This window comes from Gossypium hirsutum, chromosome A05 (genome assembly GCF_007990345.1).
Source record: "Gossypium hirsutum isolate 1008001.06 chromosome A05, Gossypium_hirsutum_v2.1, whole genome shotgun sequence".
NCBI lineage: Eukaryota > Viridiplantae > Streptophyta > Magnoliopsida > Malvales > Malvaceae > Gossypium > Gossypium hirsutum.
Window position 1 is genome coordinate 23,232,544 of NC_053428.1, and position 10,484 is coordinate 23,243,027.

The window sequence follows — 10,484 nt, forward strand, 5'->3', positions numbered from 1 at the left end:
ATAGAAATGAGAAAGAAAGAAACAGAGAGCAAAACGAAACAGAGAAGGGAGAAAGAAGAAAAAGAAAGAGCGACGGTTCAGGGGTTTTAAAACTTCTAAATTCAATTGGTAAGTTAATTTAGTCCCTTTTTCTTATGGTTTTGATATTTTTGGAATCCTAGAGCAAAATACTACTTGATTTAAGTGGAAATTTTGGAAGTTAGTAGATTATTAGATGTTGTTCATGTTGAATTAATTGATGAATTAGAGGTTAAAATGATTGAATTTTAAGTTAAAAGTTAGTAAAAGGTTGATTTGTAAAATAAAACATAAGTTTTGAATTGATAGGGATTAAATTGAAAGAATCCCAAAATTAGGGATTTATGGGGAAATTGAAGAATTAAACTGAGTTTATAGTAAGAATTAAGAGAGAATATAGAGTTAGAATGGAAAAAATAAAATTAGTATTGATAAGGGATTAAATTAGAATTTGGGTAAAGTTTAGGTATACGGGAAATATTTTAATGAAATTGAGTATTAATGATTTTTAATTGTTTAATTACGTAGCTAATGTCGTGTACGAGTCATTGTCCGAGAAAGGAAAGGAGAAGGTGGACAAGGATTGACTCGGGAGAAATTTCGGTTAGTATTACCATAATTCGAATTTAATTATTAATTCTTAAAATTAAATTAATATACACGATAAGCAAATTGAGGTGAGTTTCATAATTGAATTGAATAATATATATAGTATTGATATTGAATTTATTGACAGTAATTATTGAATTTTGAATAATATGTTAGTAAATAAAAATAAGGAGAATATCGATATTTAATTGAATGAATTAAAATATGAATTGAATAAATGAGATATTAAATTGAGATATGTGAATATGTGAATTGTGTATTGATTGAAAAGTGGTTTGAATTGAATCGAAGTATGATTATATGTGAATATCTGAAATATGTATTGGTATTGAATTGTATATTGATTTGAAAGTGGGAAGTGAATCTGAGTTGAATTGCGATTAAATCGAAAGTGAATTTGAAATAGAAAAATGTATTGAAACAAATGGTGATTAAATGGGAATGATTTGAATTGAAAGTATGAGAAAGTGATTGAATTGAAATGTGATTCGGAAACCCTATTAACTAGTCGGGCTGAGTCGGATATAGTTGGCATGCCATAGGATTGGAAGAGTTCAGGGATACTTCGACCTTGAGTCGATGAGACACTGGGTGTCATACTATTACTTCGGATAGATTCGATGAGGTACTGGGTACCAACTTACTTCGGCTTGGCCGATGAGACACTGGGTGTCAACTATTGCTTCGAACTATCCGATGAGGCACTGGGTGCCATTCTGGTGTGTTTGGTTGGATCCGTGTATCCGCCAAGGTCCGAGTCTTGTTAATAGGGGTAAATAATTGAAAAGAGAAAATTGAATAAATGTGATTGATTGAGCTATGGGAAGAAACGAAAAAGTGAAATTGTGAATTGATGTGTGAATTGGAAATCGAAATAAGAGATTTAAAGATATGAGCCCAAAGTTCATGATGTGATAAAGAGTAAATTTTGTTATATGATATTAGTGAGTACAAATTGCAATAGAATTGATACTAAATATAGTGATAAATTGAATGAATTTCATATGAACTGAAATGAATTATTGGAATGAGATGTGAAAAATCCAATAAAATTTAGATAGTGAAATAAGGTATGAATACCATTAAATATAAGACTGAAATATTGCTTATCGTTATGAATGATCGAGTTGATTTGAAGTATGAGACAATTGGTGAATAATTGTAGACATAAATTAAATGTATATAATTTATCAATTAATGTTATTAATTTGAATTATGGTAATACCACTGAGTATACCCATACTCAGCGTACGGTTGTTTCCGTGCGCAGGATTGTAGAAAACCAGTGTTCGATCCAGCATCCAAAGTAATCCCGACCTCAGAGACATTTTAGTGATGTACCTTTCTGTTGATAATGTGGCATGTACCTAAGTAATGTACATACCTAGATAATGTATATACCTAAGTGATGTATAGGGATTAGTCATTTTGAATGTTGTATCTATGATATTGCTAAAGAAAGATGTGTGAGTATGTGATAATGTTTGGCTTTTAAAATGGTTAAGTATGAAAATCAAGAAAGGGTAAATTTTGCAAAGAAACAGAATTCAGACAGCAACAGCGACGTAACTTTGAAAAATCACCTAAGATAGTATAAAATGAATTAGAGGGTGAATGATATATGAAATTAAAGATTATTGAGTCTATTTTTATAGAAAAATAACGGTTTAGCAAAAAGAATTTTATATTTTAAGATATATAAATTTTAATGAGACAGGGTCAGATCTGTTTCTGGAGTCCTCTGTTCCGAGTTTAGAAAATCACTAAAACTGGTACAAAAATAGTTATGAGTTTTAGTTTATATGTATTGAATCCTTATTGAGTATATTTTCTGTAGAAACAAGTGGTAATATCATGTGAAAATACTATAATGAGAAAAATTATTTTTAGTGGCAAGAGGTCAGGACAGTCAATTGAAGAAACAAGGGAGACTTTAACTAATAAACTGTAATAATTGGCCAAATAAAAAATTCTGAAAATTTTATGGTAGAAAGATATATGAGTCTAGTTTCAGGGAAAATTTACGGAATTAAATTTCGAGTCCCGTAGCTCGAGTTATAATCAATTTAGTAACTTCTGCGCGATTGGGCAGATTACTGTAAACAGTGAAATAAATTTTCAAACCAAATTTTTATGCTCCGAATTGGTAAAATAAGCTTAGTAACGCCTCGTGCTCGACTCCGAAAACGGTCTCGGGTAAGGGGTGTTACAAAATATCAGTAGTACCTCGTAAGTATCTGAAAATCTATTGAACTATTTTCTAGTGTTCCTTATCGAGATTCGCCATATATCTACTAACTGCACTAACTGCATATAATAAATCTGGACGTGAGCAAACCATAACATACATGAGAAAGTCCACTGTACTAGAATATGGAACACGTGACATGTAGTCAACCTCAGCATCTGATTACAAAGATAAAGCCGATGAAAGTTTGAAATTGGCTGCTAATGAAGTATTAACAGGTTTGGTGTAATAGCCCATTTTTAGTCAAACCGGAATAGTAGTTTTGGGACCACAAATCCGAAGTCAAAATATTTGTTTTATTATTATTTTAATTATTTTAGCATGATTGAATGATTTTGTGAAAGCTTCGTTTAGAAATTTTATCATTTGGTTAGTCAATTTGATAAAAAGGACTAAATCGCGTAAAATGTAAAAGTAGAGTTCTATTAGTTAAAGGTATCTAATAGCCATAGAACCTTAAATTTAAGGTTCTTATATGGTAATTAGACCATTACTTATTTGAGTGGAAAATTATGGACATATTAACAAGTGTATTAATGGTTTATTATAAAGGTTAAATTGGTAATTAGCAAATATAAGCTAATTAAATAAAACAACCAAAATTTTTGTTCATCTTCTTGCTATTGCCAAAATTTTAAGAACAAATACACCATTTTATGGCTTTGAACATTCGTTCACTTCTCATTGAGCATGTAAGTTCATTTTTGTCTCGTTGTTAATGATTTTTATATTTTTGAGATCGTTACAACTTAGTCTAGCTAGCCCAAGGACTATTTTGCAAAATTTTTAATGATTTTGAATGATTATATTGATGAATACATGAGTGTTTTAATGTTTGATGATAGATTATGAATGTTTGTTGTGAAATATGCAAGTTTTGTTAAGTGATTTTTAGTGAAAGTACAAAATAGAGAAATTGAGAAATGTTGAAACTGTGTGGTTAAATGTGTGAAAATTTGATACGTATGGACTGATAGGGGCATTATAGTAATTCAGATATCATGGGTATTAAAGAAATTTCATGAATTTGTGATTTTGTGTGATAAGGACTAAATTGTAAAAGTGGTGAAATTCTAGGGGTAAAAGTGTAAATATGCTTAAATGTGTGTTTTGGATTAAATTGAATAAATATATTATTAAATAAGTTAATTTTGAATATATTTAGATCAAGAAAAGCAGAATTCGGATCTAGATCGGGGGAAAACTAAAGTTATCGACTAATCGACTTATTCCGTCGTTTTCACATCCGAAGTAAGTTCGTCTATGATAAATTTCATTATAAATGTATTTTAAATGCTTTGATATTGTATAAGTTGTGAATACGAGACTTGGATAAGTTCAACAATGACTCGATGGTAATTCGGCATTCGAAATCCCAGTTGAACTTTAGGAATAATTTAAGATACCAGTGACATGTCATTAGGGGATACATTGAGTTGGATTCGGGCCATGATACTAGCACTTCGAGTGCGAGTTATACTGATTTGGGTTCGGGCTATGAATATCGACTGATTTGGCTTCAGGCTATGATATCAGTATTTCGGATATAAGTTACCTTGGTTTGGCTTCGGGCCATGGTATAGGTACTTAATGTGCGAAACTCTTAAGTATCTGACTTTTATTCCAAATGGTTCAATGGGTAAATGAATGATGTGGTTGAGAATGAGATTGGTACGAGATGGCACAGGTATGTGCATAAACCATATTAGTTTTGAATCAAAGGTTAATGAGTAATTGTGGTTATGATTATATCAAGTTTATTTCATACAAGCTTACTAAGCTTAATAGATTACATCGTTTCTTTTACTATGTTTTATAGTGTTATCAAGCTAGCTCGAATTCAGGGATTGTCGGAGATTGCTTCACACTATCCACCTATCACTCGGTACCTATGAACTTTGGTATTTTAAGTATATAGCATGTATAGAGACTTTGGTCATGTTGGTTATGTTTTGGTAATGATTTTAGCCGTTTCAAATGACTTGTAAATGTATATGTCTTGGTTTGTATACAATAGCCATGAGAGTTGGCTTATGTGTATGTGCATATAGTTTATGATATATAAATTGAGGTTGATTTTGATGATGCTTATTAATAGTTGGTATTATGGAAGTTGAATGTTGATATTAGTGATGTTATTTGTTTCTGAATCAAGGTAAAAAATGTGTGTTTTAAGTAGCTATATTGATGATCTAATTTTATGAGTTTTGGGTATAAATGTTTGGTCTATTTTGCCCCTTGTGTGCATTAAGAAATGTGGTATAGAATATGCATGAATTAGGTTTGAATTAGCTGGTTTAAATGCCTATTTATGCTATATGATGGTGCAAGTTGATGTGTTGTAGGTACATTCAAATTTGGGTGGCAAATTGGCTTGGCAAATAGCCTATTTTTGTCCACATGGGCAGAGACATGGATGTGTGTCCCCTGTTTTGAGAAAAATTTTCAAGGTTTCGTGAAAGTTTCTAAGGTTGTCGATTTAGTCCCGAACCACTTCCAACGTATGTTTAAGGCATTGTAGGCTCGTATTAGGGACAAAATGATTGGTTGTGAATGGAATGTATGTGATTTGATTATTTTTATATGAAATATATGTTTGAATGTATTATAAGTCTGAAAATATTTAGTAACTTTATTCCGACGTTGAATACGGGTGAGGGGTGTTACATTTGGCATTCTGCGTATTGAACCCACAAAGAACTTTCTCAATATACCATTTCTGACTTAGGTACAATTTACATGCTTTTCTATCTCTAAAAATCTCCATCCCAAGTATTTTCTTTACTGCTCCCAAATTATTCATCTCAAATTCTTTACTAAGCTGAGTTTTAACCTTTCTTATCTCTCATTTATTTTTAGCTGCTATTAACATGTCATCAAAAGAGAGGAGGAGATACACAAAAGAATCATTACTGTTTTTCTTAAAATAAACACAACTATCAAAGCTGTTTATTTTGAAATCATGGGTAGTCGTAAAAGAATCAAACCTCTTGTACCACTGCCTTGGTGGTTGTTTCAAGCCATAAAGGGACTTTTTCAGCAAGCAAACATAGCCCTCCTTTTCTAAGACTGTAAAACCCTTTAGTTCTTGCATATAAATATTTTCCACAAGTTCTTCATACAAGAACGCTGTTTTTACATCTAATTGCTCAAACTCCAAATCATAGATAGCCATAATACCAAGTAAGGCTCGAATCAAACTATGCTTTACAACTAGAAAAAACACATCTGTGATGTCTACACCTGTAATTTGACTATAACCTTTTGCAACCAACCTTGCTTTATATTTGGGTTCTTCAATTCCTAAAGTCCCTTCTTTCTTTTTGAACACTCATTTACAAGAAACAACCTTTTTACCTTTAGGAAGCTTCACTAGATCCCATGTTATGTTCTTATGGAATGATTTCATCTCTTCTTGCATGAAAAACATCCGTTTTCCTAAATCTTTATAGCTAATTGCCTCTGAATAAGCAAATGGCTCTTGATTTACATCTTTATCTTCAATCATGTTTAAAGCATAAGCAACTAGATCAGCCTCGGCGTACCTCTTTGGAAGTTTAATCTCTCTTCTAAGTCTATTCTTGGCAATAAAATATTATGGTGAAGAAGCAATTCTATTCTAAGTTTCTGTACTAACTTGAAGAGTAGACTCTGTTGTAGATCCTGGATCAATCTGTAGTTCCACCTGCTTTTGCTGGTCTTTATTGAAAGAATTTTTAAGAGATAAGTTAGGTAGCATAACAGTTTCATAAAAAATAACATCTCTGCTAATCATAAATTTTCTACTTTCAGGGCACCATAATTTATACCCTTTAACACCAGCCTTATAACCAAGAAAAACACATTTAATGGATCTAGGTTCCAATTTCCCATTATCAAAATGACCATAAGCAGAGACCCAAAAATCTTCAAATAAAAATGATCAGTAGGATTACCAGACCATACATTTAATGGATCTAGTGTAATGGCGTAAATTCAATGTTATCGGAACAGTGGTTTCGTAACCACAAATCCGATTTAAAGAGAAATTTATTTCAATATTTTTGCTTGAAAATTTATATGATAGGAAAATCGTATGAAAATATTGATAGGAAAATTTTATCAATTTAGTGATTAGTTAGAAAAAGAAATTATTGAAGAAATTGGGTAAAATAAGGTATCGAGACCTCTATCTCGTAAAACCGAGTCAAAAATAATTTTATAAATATTTATGAAATGTTATTAATGTGGTATTAAAATTTCGTTAGGAAATTTTAATGTTTGGGTAGTCAATTAAATGAAAAGGACTGAATTGTAATAAGTGTAAAAGTTGCTAGAGTGATTAAATAGCTTATTAGTCTAATGAGAAAGGATATAAAAGGCAATTAGACCCAAAAGTTACTTGGGCTGGACGGCAAGGGTATGAAATCAGCAGAAAAATTGATAAATTAAGGGTAAAATTGGAATATTGCAAAATTAACTAAATAAAACTAGGACTAAATAGGAAATATCTAGATTTTTCTTCATTTCTCTTCAATTACAGCAGCTAAAAACGCCATAGGAGGGTTCTATAAGCTGGTATTTCATAATTTTTGCACCAAGTGAGTTAATCCTTTCCTTTTTCTTGTAATTTTGTGTTTCTAAGACTTTTACAACTAGATCCTACTATTAAATTCATTAGTTTTTGATTTCATGGATGAAATTTAAAGTCACCATGGTTGAGTGCTGTAATTTTATGATGAAATAGAATGAAATTAAAGCTTTAATTTGCTTATGAGATGATTTTATTAGGCAATTTCAATGGAAATTGATTTTTGGGACCTAATTGTGAAAATGTTTGGAATTAAAGTCTATTGCTGAAATTATGATTCCTAAAGGTTGTAAACTAGTTTAAGGTGATAGAATAAAATGTTAATTGAGAAAAATCAGCTCAATTGAGAGGTAATTGAGTAGGGACAAAATTATCATTTATTAAAAGCTTAGGGGAAAAATGGTAATAAACAGCTTGCACTAAAACAGTTTGGACAGCAGCTGTAGACTAACTTTGAAAAATCACCAAAACTTGTAGGAATCGAATTAAAAGATTAAAAAAATATGGAATTAAAGCTTATTGAGTCTAGTTTCTTATAGAAGAAATATTGTAAGCAATGGATTTGTAAATTTTGAGATATAATGAATTTTGTGAGACAAGGTCAGAATGAATTCGGGTTCCCCTGTTCTGATTTTGAAAAATTATAAAAAATTGAATAAAAATAATTAGGGACTTAAATTTATATGTCTATAATTCTGAATGAGTCTATTTTTAATAGAAACAAACAATAACATCATTTTAATTCTGTATAAAGAGATAATTTATTTTTAGTGAAGAAGGGTCAGAACTGTTAGACAACAGAATAGGGGTGACTTTGAAGAATAAAATGTACTGATTGGCTAAACCAAAAATTCTAAAAATTTTATGGTAAAAATATATATGAGTCTAGTTTCAGGGAAAATTAACGGATCTTAATTTTGAGTTCCGTAGCTCAAGTTATAAATAATTTAGTGACTATGACTCAAGTAGACAACTTTGAATGAACTATAAATAATAGTTGAATTATAGAGAATGTTGCATATGAACATGAAATGTATTAAATTGATAATTAAATTTATTTATTTAGATCCAGAAGATTCAAATACGAAGCTAGATCGAGGAAAGGAAAAAGTTCGAGATTAATAGATTTTTACTGTTTACAAACAAGTATCAAGGTAAGTTCATGTAACTTGAATTATATTCTTAAATGCTTGAAATGCATGTTTTTTATATGAATATGATTTGAATGTTCATTATATGGAAATTTATGAAACATTGATATATTTGATAAAATGGGAAGAAATCCCGTTTGAATGAAAGGAAAATTCGATGGATCTCTAATAAGGAATTGACGGTAAAAAGGATCTAGCCTGGACGGGTGATCCTATCCTGATATAGCCCTCCCGAAGAATATGTGTAAAATGGATTTAGCCTTGACGGGTAATCCGAATTAGGGTCTGAATTTAGCCTGGACTGGTAATTCAGATCCAAGCTCATTAGAGTAATTGTCGTTGCAGGGGATTTAGCCTGGACTGGTAATCCCGACAATACTCTATGAGTTTATATTGCAGGGAATTTAGCCTGGACTGGTAATCCCGCTGCAAGGTTGAGGTTCGCGGGAGAGTGCTCTCTGAAATGGAAATGTGCGCACTTGAATATGAATTGACAGACTCGGAATTGTACACTAAAAGTGTACCTTTGAAAATCCATCGAAAATTCCAAGAAATTCAACGGGATAAATATGGAAAAATAACAAGGAAATGGAAATCATAGTATTGAAGAGCTCATCAATCATAGTATATATTATTGGTACATGGAAATTATTGTACTAACTTGAATGTTGAGTTTGTGCATATTAGGGTAATAATGCATTGAATGGATATATGGATGTTTATTGTATTGTATTGAAAATATTAGGTAAGTATAATTCTTGTTACATGAGCTTACTAAGCACAAAGTGCTTACCCCGTTTCCTTTTTCCCTGTTTTGTAGTGTTAAGAGCTCGGAGGTCGGATTTGGTCGGAGACACATCACACTGTCAACCTCAGGATTTCGGTATATAAAGAAACTTTATTTTGGAAATCAATGGCATGTATAAGCTAACAAAGTAAATGTTAACGTGAAATGAATGTAAAGTTAGCCATTAGTATGGTTAACGAACCTGGTTATAGATATGCGATGACGTTATCTTATATAAATGCATGAATCTATCATGAAAATATGTTGAATTGATTTGGTTGATGTGGATTGGTCTCGATTTAATATTACAGGGAAGGTTAGATATTTATAAAAGGGCTATATTGAATATAAAAAAAAATTAATTCGTAAACTCCGGTAATGCCTCGTACCCTATTTTGGCAATGAATACGGGTAGGGGTATTATATTTATTGGTATCAGAGCTACGGTTTAGCCAGTTCTAGGACCGATGTAGCAAATACGGGATTAGCTATACATGCCATTTAAATTATTATTGATAGTGTGATATCTCCTGACCATTTAAAATGTGTTTTTCTTATAGTAATGTCATCCAACCGAGCTCAATCTGAGGAAGCTGGGAGTCATGCTCCGGCTTCAGTACAAAGAGAAGAAACTAGCAGTAGAAGGCCCGAGACAGAGGGTCGAGGGAAGGAGGCAAAAATAGCCTTCTTTCAAATGATGAATGAATGGTTTAATCAATACTTAAGAACTAACCCTGTAGTGCAGCAAGTTCAAGCTCCCCCTCCTACTCCTTCACCGGTTCCCGAGATCCCACAAGGTACAGGTACTGAATCTGTCAGAAAAGGGAAAGCTCCAGTAGATAAAATTCGAAAATATGGGGCCGAAAAATTTCGAGCAGCAGTTGATGATGATTCCGAACGGGCTGAATTCTGGTTAGAAAATACTACTCGGGTTCTGGAAGAATTATCTTGTACACCAGAAGAATGTCTGAAATGTGCCGTCTCACTGCTAAAAGATACAGCTTACCATCGGTGGAATACTAAAGCTTCAGTTGTTCCGAAAGAAGAAATTACATGGGAATTCTTTCAGACCGAGTTCAGAAAAAAATATATCAGCCAGAG

At 31.8% G+C, this 10,484-nt stretch overlaps 1 long non-coding RNA gene across 2 annotated transcripts; it reads left to right on the forward strand.

Moving 5' to 3' along the window:
* Positions 1-5,560, forward strand: LOC107961256 (uncharacterized). Of its 2 annotated transcripts, XR_005927274.1 has the most exons (5): positions 1-108; positions 547-621; positions 4,041-4,126; positions 4,695-4,760; positions 5,221-5,560. It is a non-coding gene; the product is annotated as an uncharacterized lncRNA (long non-coding RNA). The 2 variants fall into 2 exon arrangements; XR_005927273.1 differs by lacking the exon at positions 5,221-5,560 and having other exon boundaries at positions 4,695-4,954.
* The last annotated feature ends 4,924 nt before the right edge of the window (positions 5,561-10,484 follow it).